General features: G+C 33.4%; 2 long non-coding RNA genes across 2 annotated transcripts; both read right to left on the bottom strand.

Annotated features, from left to right (window-relative positions):
- Positions 1–221: 221 nt before the first annotated feature.
- Positions 222–845, bottom strand: LOC145168629 (uncharacterized). The gene is made up of 3 exons (XR_013741970.1): positions 757–845; positions 543–671; positions 222–469 (listed from the first exon to the last, which is right to left on the bottom strand). It is a non-coding gene; the product is annotated as an uncharacterized LOC145168629 (long non-coding RNA).
- A 105-nt stretch (positions 846–950) lies between these two features.
- On the bottom strand, positions 951–10,341 carry LOC145168905 (uncharacterized). The gene is made up of 4 exons (XR_013742164.1): positions 10,274–10,341; positions 6,593–6,671; positions 6,387–6,427; positions 951–1,210 (listed from the first exon to the last, which is right to left on the bottom strand). It is a non-coding gene; the product is annotated as an uncharacterized LOC145168905 (long non-coding RNA).
- Positions 10,342–10,715: the final 374 nt, after the last annotated feature.

Raw genomic sequence — 10,715 nt, 5'->3', positions numbered from 1 at the left:
TTTATGGGCCCATGGGAAACACAAAGCCATCAATCACCTTTTTTGTGTGTTGATTTACCATATGTGGAACATGTAATGTGGTACCAAACATCTTTGAATGTGAAATCATATATTATGGTCTTCAAAACATATACTTTGTCCTTGAACATTTGTAGATGTATATTAGTTACTCTTAAGTATGAATTTGTAGTATTATACAAAAGAAAACTTTTTACCACTATTTGAGAGTATTCTAAGGTTTTTAAGCATTGTAAGGTAGTATTTATCACACCTGGTGTTTATTTTGAGTGAAATTGGGTATCAAATCTATAGGTATGGAAACCACTATCAGTGAAGATATGTAGTGTGTTACTTGGTTGTTTTTAATTTGGGCAACCATGTTTAAGATTGGTGGTAGGAGTATAACATACCTTGCAATGAGTGTGTGCGTTTCTGTATGTTGCACTGTTGCTTGTTAATGTTAATCTTCCTGTGTAGTTAACATGGTTTTTAAGCATAGTGTGAAGTGAGCAAAATAATAAGGGTCTTGTGCTATTACTAACCATTGTACATAGTGGACTTCACATTGGTGAAAGCTAGTACAACCGTGTTAAAGTTTTATGTAAGGGTATTTCGATCGAACTTGTCTGGCGAATCTATGCATTCCTTCCATAAGAGTATGGTAATCTCCTCTGCACTTGAACCAGTTTTGTCATCAATAATAATTACGTGAATATAGTAGGTAATATGTGTTGTGTATGAAGAGTAATTACTTACTTTGCATCTGTTAAGGTGATAACCACGAAAGGTTCTTTATTTGTTTTTCGCGATCTTTCATGTTGATGAGTACGCCTATGAAATTTGAATATAACTGTAAGTATAATATTAGTAACAATTTGAGAACACAAGAATATTTTTGTATAGAAGTAATGATGTTTGCATTGATGATATAAATGTACCTGGATGCTCCAAGTTTTTGTCTGCTATTATTTGATGGTGTGATCTTGGACGGAAGTGGAACCATGTTTCTGGAAGCACATTGCGGTTTGGAATTTCCTCAATAGTTGATGCTTCACCAATATTCATGTGCACTAGGTGATCTAACACCTTCTAATATATTTTTTGGCTCAGTGCATGTATTGTCCTTAATACGATAACATTGAGAGACTAATAATGAAGTTTCATTGCATCCTTGATCTGTCTATTGTTCAAGCAGCTGAATTGTATCTCCCTGCTCAAGTAAATAAGTTAGGGTGTTTTTATATATGAATAACTTTGTACAAAAGTGTTTACAATATATATATATATATATATATATATATATATATATATATATATATATATATATATATATATATATATCAATCATTACATGCTCATCAATGACGATGAACCACATCTTGATTTTTTTCTGAATTGTAGTGCTCATTTTTGCAAGACACGAATTTCAAATGAATTTCCTAGTGAGCCAAGGTGGAGGTTTGATATTCTATCCATTTTCGAGGAAATTGCTCTATAAATAAAAAAAACATACGTTAATGTATTCATGTTAGCTTAAAAGACTGAAGCAAAATAGTTATAAAATGTGATGGTTAATTCATAGCATATATCTCAGGTATTAGATGTTTATATTAACTATAATTGCGAAACATGTAGAAAAGATGATATTTAGGTGATAGCATTTATCATAGCTATTAGATAAATTTAAAATATAAATGTGGTGTAATAACCTCTTGCATATTAACCCTTGCTAACAAATCCTTAAAGACAACATTTCTGGTACAGTTGAATGGTAATGCATTTTCTTGTTGTAGCATAATCTTTATCGAATCTGGTGAGGTAGCTCTTGACAAAGCGACATATAGTTGTCCGTATGTGAAAACACATTTTTCGAGGTATAAATCTATCTTTTTAAGAGATTGGCCTTGACTTTTGTTTATAGTCATCGCGTAACACACTTTAAGAGGAAACTGTTTTCTAGTAAATATGAAAGGTAGCTCAGAGCTATTATGTACAAATTTTATTCTTGGAATGTACATCCTTTTCCCAACAGATATTCCTATTATTATGGAAGCTTCAATAGTAGATGGTAATAATTGTGTAACAATCAAATGTGTTCCATTACAAAGACCTTGTCTTTGATTGATATTTCTAATTAACATAACTGGGGTATTAACTTTCAATAATAATGTATGTGAAGGGACACCAAGAAAGTGAAGATTGTTTAAATACTCTTGGGGATATAAGGTATCTAATTCTAAGCTATCATGGGTTTGTGATTTAATGGAATCACAACTGTTTTATACCACCCCTTGACCATTGTTTTTTGATAGAATCAAAGCATTGACTTGATCAGCAGTTTCATTTTTTGGACAAATAATGGCTATAACAGATAAATCTTGTGGTGATGGATTGGAAATTATATATGTTCCGTATACAAAATATATTAGTGATTCTAATCCTTTGTCTCTTGATTCGATAAAGAAACACTGAGGTATTTGTATAATGTTTGTGCTTTCCGGATCATTCCTTTCTGGTGTTCCGATATTTCCATTTCCAATATCGAGCAGCCATGAAGCAAACTGAGATATTCGATTAACATTCATGCCTTGAATTCACTGGTTGGGATAATCACATATTGTGATGCAATCTAAATACCATAAAGCGTGACCATAGATATGAATTAGGTAGAGTTAGGCCGATTATCTGAGATTTTCTACTTTTAGATTAAACAGGAAGCATTTGTCGAAAGTCACCTCCTAGGAGTATTGACATCCCACCAAAAAGATGGTTATCATCTTCAAGGATATCTCTTAGTGATTTATCAATAAATTCAAAGCAACGACGATCACTCATTGGAGCTTCATCCCATATGATCATAGAAGTCCTCTTTAGGAGCTCCGCAAGCTGTGTTTTTTTTTTTAATATTACAGGAGGACTTGTCTGTAAAGTCAATTGGAATAACAAATCTAGAATGAGCAGTACGACCTGAAGGCAACAAAAATGTGCAATGCTTAAGGCTACAAAAGCTAGTACAATCTTTCCCCAAGATTTGAAATATGAAAGTATAGTCGTCTATAAAATTGTTTTTTCCTGTATCGCTAGAGTCGTATACGAATAATAGCAGTTGCTTTTTGTTTTGTTCAGCATCAACAACACTTTCATAAATAGTAAGTTGATCTGGATTTAACTGTGATACCATGGATGCATTCTGAGAAATCAAGAGTTGTGTATCGTAATTAGTCTCTTCAAGAAGAAGACGATTTTTGAGAATGGAAAGAAGAGATGGAGATGGCATAGGCAATCCAAAATCAGCAAGTGATTTGGAAGGCGTTGAAGCTAGTAGTGTTTTTTGAATTTCGAGAAGTATTTGTTGTTCGAGTGTATCAACGTGTAGAATAGCATTGGGACCCGTACTACTTAAAGTGAATGTGTGGACTATGTCATCGCCCATTTTAGTTTTTGCTGCTTCCCATAACAAAAGAGGGTTCCCTAATTCACCACACACAAGTAGATGACAGAAGAGAGAACGAAGTTCTGATGAGGTTGCCCAAGACGATGCTTCTTCAAATGTTGTTAGCCACTCCTTATCGTCACTAGTTAATCCTAACGCTTCACATGCATCACGGAAAGTTGATTATGTGCTTTCACGAACAGTCCTAATGTCATGGAATGATTTACATCCTTTTTGATGGCATAGTAAAATTCATAGATAAAATAACTCCCCGGCTACTGGATGTACATATGTAATTCTGCCAATGGTAGTATTTGTTGTGATAGTCCTATGAATCCATCTCTTAATAGTGTTGTCCCAACTATATTTAGAAGGGTAATCATTGTACGTCAAGTCAATGCCTCGAACATCATGCTTATTATTGTGCAACCATTACGTTAAAGTCATAACACCAAAACCTAGGGTATCAATTAAAGAAACTAACTGATTGTTTTCTTTGAAAATAGTAGGTTGCATCCCCTCCAATGGACGGCCAAGACCTGTACAACTGGATCTCATTTGTGAATGGAAAAATTGAGGATCCTCCATGCTGCTTTGTGTGGACATATATACCGACCATCAAGAAATGACTTGATTTCATTCACAGCGACATGTATGGTAGAGGAGGAAGCAGTGATATTTGCCTCGGATGTTTGAAGAGTGAAACGAACGTGATCAACCCCTTTGAAATGTACTTAAATAAGTACTTAATCATCATATTCCTACCACAATATTCTACATTGATGTGAGCATAAAATCGACTACGCAAATGTTTGTTGTACGGCACCGCATATCCGTTATCAGTTCTAACACCACATTGTAAGACATGATATGGTCCAACACGTCTTCTATAATGCACGTAACCATTTTCATCGAATCTTGTTAATGGGCTGAATGGTTTTCGAAACCGTTTGACACATCTATCATCTACCATACATGGGGAACCTATATTTAGTAAACCACAAGGACCATGTAGCATGCATGTAGTAACAGTCCTATATAGTGATGGTTCGAGTATGGGATCAGGTAGCTCAGCGGTTATGTATTTGTCAATATCTCCACCCTCTTGTATTTTAAAGGGCGATGCAACAAACAATAACATATGACAATGTGGTAAACCCCTTTTTTTTGAATTCAATGGTGTAAAGATCTGTGAATAAAAATATAGCATATGTTACGTAAGGCATAAAGGAACAAAAGGTAAAAAAAATAAGAAGAATGAAATAAGAGGACAACAACGTACATGCATCAACATCTCCAAAAGATTTGTATTCTTTAAGGAAGTTAATGAAAGCATGAACTTTGATCTTAAAGATGTATGCAATGATATCTAGTATGTTTTGAATATCACGCTGACCAACAGCATCCATGTATCTTCTATACTCAGTCCGTTTAACATTACAAGTGAAAGTGATCAAATATTGTGGCTAACCATGAACCCTATATGTGGCTAGAGTGTCTTGATAGTAATTATACATATACCTAGGTCCCCCAATGAATGTTGCAGGTAGAAATACACGCTTACCAATGACACAGTTGTCCGTATCGTTTTCGGACAAAGCGTCGTAAACATTTCTGATGTACTCTAAATGCAATTGTTGTTGATGGTGTTCAATAAAGTCAAGCCTGGAATGTTCAATGCAAGTATATGCATCCACCAAATACTGGTGGAAAAGGCGGCGTGCATGTAACATAAGAGAGTAATTATGTCGATTGTGAATCTAAGAACTGTTATACATATTATTTGTTAAACTTCTATTAGAGTCAATACGTAGACGCAAGGAGGGAGACCATCCTTCTTTTCCGTACGGGAATAGTAATGGATACTATAAAAGGCATATAAGTCGGATGGAGCTTACTGACTTGCCGAGGTAACCTAGACTTTAAATAAACAACAATATCATAAACAGCCCTAGTAACATCATCACCACAAACAATCCAACCCAAACTTCCAGGGGCTGGTGACCCAGATCTTCTGTCACACACATGATCAAATAACCGTACACCATATGAATCTAAATTCATTGACTGGGCTATTTCTTTCGTAGTCTTAAACGTACAGACATACTCATTACATGTGTTTAACATATGACTTAATGAATCTACAACATCTGCAGACAAAAGTACTTCACTGTCACCATGAAAAGAATGAAGTCTATTACCAACTTCATTTTCAGTATCACACATATACAACTATAGAAAACGGGGCTGATGAACGTCTTGAGGATAAAAGGATCCAATCCAATGGTAAATATGACCACTGACCTTAAACACATATGGTGCACGACCTTTATTGATTGATTCATCTTCCCTTGTACCAAAAGACATCATAGAGAACATGGAATTATATGCTCTTTTGTTATGCATAAAGTGATCATCTTCGTAAAATTGCATAAGCACATCAGGCGGAAGAAGAGGGTAGGGAATAACAACATTATCTGACTTAAAACATTCCATATATCGCGAATGATTGGCTCGGGATATATACAATACTCTTTCATAGTACCAGAAAACGCCCCACAATACTCACACACACAGAAACAATTCCCACAGTCGTAATACATAGGAAATGCTGGTATCTCAACTAAAAGTGAACTCCTACGTGAACGAAGGGGGACTATTGTATTGGAAGTAGAAGCCATTTGTCGCCGTTTTGGAGGCATCACAAGAAGGCATTCACTGATATGGAAATCCAAATTTCTTCGACTTTCAACATACTCTATATGTAATCTAAATCGAAAATTAGATTCTAAAAAGTTAAATTTGAAACTATTTATTCTAATTAGTAACCAATTTTTGGAATATATTTTAACACACACTTAGAACAGATTAATAGCATACTCTATGATTGTATTAATCCATGTATTTATTATGTACACGAACCATATCCGGTGAAAGGGTTAAGATAACTTACCCAATTTTCGTTGATGCAAGGTAGAGTTGAATATCAGATTCCTGTAACACAAAAATTATATAACTCTTTATTAACACAAATTCATGAGAAGCCGATAAGGCTTTTAAAATGTCAAACCTAAGAGTTGGAAAGGAAGAAAGAGAGAAAAATCGAAATTGAGTAAGGAACAGAAAATCAATATCAAATACAAAGGACAGAGAACATACCCAGACTTCAAATTATGAGTTGGAATTGTTAGAGTCCAAATTGTAAATGCTTGGAGGAAAAGACGGTGGACGTAGAGGTCTGAAACGAAGAAGGTAAGGTATTAATATGATCACGGTGGGAACTTGTTTTGAACCACGGGTCACGTTATTTGTTGTTTTTTTTGTGGCCATTTTTCAAAATGATAAATGCATTCAATTATTATTGTTATGTATTCTACACCTAATAAGGTAGTTAAGTGCATGGTTTAAATGGTGCTAAATATATGATAAATGCTTCCACTGACTGGAACGGTTGTATAAGTAGTTTATTTGACACGTTCATTTAAAAATTAATGCACCAAGACCATTACTATAACAAATTATTAAAATAAGACTACTTCTATAAAGAATTATACCACAAGGACCATTAGTATAACCGATTATTGATATAAGCACCAAATCTATAAAAACAATATTACAGTGAAGGGTATAATATAATTTCAAACTAAAACAGAAATAAAGTTCAAATTTTATAACTAATTATATGATGAAATCAACAAAAAACATAGAAACAAAAATGATATATGTTACCAACAATTATGTGACCTGGAATAGGCATTATACTCTAAAAAATCTAACTATTTAATAAAATGATTCAATATATTGTATGCAGTTACAGTTTACAAAACAAAAAAGAATGGCATTGTACTTTAAAAAAATGTCAGAACTTGTAGCAAACTAAGCTCATAATAGCATTATACTTTAAAAACTTTAAAGATTGGCGTTATACCTTAAAAATGCTAGAACTAGTAGCAAACAAAGCCCTAGTAGCATTATACTTTAAAAAAAACTAAAAAAATGACAATATACCTTAAAAAATGTTAGGACTGGTAACAAACTAAGCCAAAATAGCATTACACTTTAAGAAAACTAAAAATAATGGCATTATACTTTAAAAATAGCATTATACTATAAGAAAGTACATTCTTCGGAGAGAGGGAGTATATGGACAAAAGTAAAAACCCTGATTGGTAATTAAGCATTTCTTTGATGATCAAAAAGAGAGAGGGAGTATATGTACAATTTGTTGAAGGCCACATACATAAATAACCTTAGAGCGGGTGTTTTCACTAATTAAAGAAATAGTTGACAATTGCATCAACCATTTTTTTCGCTAATAAAACAAAGAAAAAAAATAGAAGCTTGAAATAGCGGGTGTTTTCGCTAATAAAAGAAAGAAAAATAGAAGCTTGAATGGTTGTCTTATGATTTCTTATCAGCCAAGAGGGAAAATTTATTCTGAAGGTTTTAGTTTAGTACATTGATCTTATAATTTTTCTTCCAAAAACCGTAAGTTAGTACGTTGGGATTAGTTTTATCCATTTTAAGCATCTCATATTTAAGGCATTGCCTCACTAAGTATGTCCAAGTGTATGTGATCACCAAAATTTATTGTTTTCTCATAATAGCAATTTATTTAAGTTTGCTACTGGTATAGACATTGTGCCTTATTTCTTACAAGTTGTTACTGTGTGTAATTAAATGCAAGGAGATTGTTATAATGATTAATAAATTGCTAGTAAGTGAACTAAGATACAATCCAAGTTTACCACATATGGAGATTAAGATAATGAACACATGTACAGAACTTTTATTATGTGGCGAAAAGAGTAATTTCCTAGGTTTTTTGGAAATTGGCCATTGACTGTTGCATGGTGAAAGCTTGAATGTAATTGCAATTGCGATAACATCTTCTAATAAAAGACCAAAATTCCCTCATTATATATAAATAAATAATAAAATTCAATTGTATTAGTCGTTTCCTAGGTTTTTTTGAAAATGGCTATTGACTGTGGCATGGTGTTTCTTTAAATGCGAGCAGAACAATTCTCTGTGGGTGTTTTAGGAGAAGATATTGAATTATCTGTTTGTGTATTTATTCCCATCTTTCATACTTCTTTTTGTTGACTTGGTCAACAAGGATTCTCATCTTTCATACTTCTTATAGAAAGATAAAATAAATAAATAAATAAATATGTTTGTGTATTTTTCTAGATATGCAGCTTTGGGTCCACTTTATTACCGATGTGTGACGGTGGGAGTTATTGTATATGATATAAATAATCATGACTTATTCCATAAATTTCAATATTGTGTAGAGGTATGACTATTGCATTGTGTTTCGTTCAGGATTCTGATGGAACTGGAATTCTAGATTCCATTCCATGGTTTTTTGGTTGACAAATTCTAGTTTTGGATTCTGGATTTGAAAGTTAAAGTCGAAGATATAACCGATTACAGTCGGTCCCTATCTTAGTTTCCATTTTCAACTGTTTAACATTCAGTCTTTTTCTACACTCACTTTTCGGTTACATCTTATATTTGATTCAATTTTACTCAAATTGTAGAATACGCTTGCTAAAATTGAGTTTTTAGTTACTCGATATTTATTTGGGAATTTATGTGTGCTTTTCATCTTGTAGGTTTTGTTTATTTTTAGGAAAATTCGAGAATCCACTCGTTGTATTCTTCTTTTCTCATTTGATTTCACTATTACAACCTCAAACGTGATTACAATTTTACTATCCTTACAAATTGTAGGAAAATTCAGAAACACATTTCGAATCCATTTTAATGCACATTCCATATCAGCTTCATTAACTGGAATTCTAGATTCCATTCCAAGGTTTTTTTTTGGATTTTGAATTTGAAAGCGGATAGGTTCCCAACAATTCTTTTCTTTCCATCAAGAAACAAAAGCTTTGATCCTGTAAGTGACGATTCTTCAGATCTATGCTTCCTTTCTCAAAATCTTGCATTTAGAGACTAGAATTCTAATTGGATTATTTCATTGACTTTTTTTACCATTAATAAAGCAAAAAAATTGGGTCTAGCATAAAGGAATCAAGGATTTCAATTCCGTTATCTCCACTGGAATCAACATAACCAACTATTAGCTAGTTTTTTGGAAGGAATGGGATCCGAAGGAATTGCAATGAGTCAGGATTATTCCAGTCGTAAACAAAAGCAAATAAGTTGAGGGGTGAAAAAAACCTAATTGGATGCTATTAGAGAATGATGTTTTGATTTTTGAAGTGGAACTGATAACTTCTGCTTGCTTTCTGTTCCAATAGTTGTTTCAATAGTTGAATGCAATTATCACTTGTAGTTTGTGATGACAACTCAACTGTTAAAAACATCCTTCTCTAAAAGCATCCAAGAAATCATGAACATGACATGAAATAAGGTTTGATGTAATAAGGTTCATCTAAAAATCTATTAAATTTTACTCTAAAAAAACAACAAAGTCCACTTCAAAAATCATCCTTCTCTAAGCATCCAATTAGGGTTTTGTTTCAACACTCAACTTATTTGCTTTTGTTTATGAGTGGAATAATCCTGACTCATTCCAATTCCTTCAGATTTCAAATTTGCTGTAACCAATCGGTGTCACCAGTCAATATGATTTGGATGTCATTTGAAAATTAACACCTACGGCTCAGAAATCCTAGAGATCGAATTTCCAGGAAAATAAGATGATACTAACCATATTACATCTAAATGTATGATCTGAAGATAAATTGTAGCACAACAGATATTGCAAAGAACTGCAACGGTCTTGGAATTTCGTAAAACGATATTGGAAATTAGGCATTCGTGTGAATATGCAGAAATAGCTTCAAATTTGAGAAACAAACTTACGTAAAACAGGAGAAAGTTGAAATTAAGTCTGGGAAGTCTCTCTTTATCAAGTTTCCTGTAAGTGTTTTAGATTGGATGCCCCTTTCATTGATATGAGCTAGTATATATACAAGATTAAAGGGGGTAATTGAGGAAAGTCTAATCACCTAAAGAGCTAATTTAGGAACATATACTGTACAGTAAATACAAAATATACAACATAATTATGCTAAATTTATGGCTGAAATAGTTCTCGCTAATACTCCCCCGCAGTCGAATCGGTAGATGGTCGAATAGAGAGACTGGAGCGGAAACGGGTGAAGAGTTGACGTGGCAATCCCTTTGTGAAAATATCTGCATATTGGTAATCTGCTGGGATGTGAAGGACACGTACGGAACCCATACGCACTTTTTCTCGAACGAAGTGGATATCGATTTCAACATGTTTTGTGCGTTGATGTTG

This window comes from Lactuca virosa, chromosome 4 (genome assembly GCF_052849685.1).
Source record: "Lactuca virosa cultivar CGN04683 chromosome 4, Lactuca_virosa_CGN04683_v6, whole genome shotgun sequence".
Classification (NCBI taxonomy): domain Eukaryota; kingdom Viridiplantae; phylum Streptophyta; class Magnoliopsida; order Asterales; family Asteraceae; genus Lactuca; species Lactuca virosa.
The sequence above is the reverse complement of the archived record's forward strand: the minus strand, read 5'-3'. Positions and strand labels throughout refer to the sequence as shown.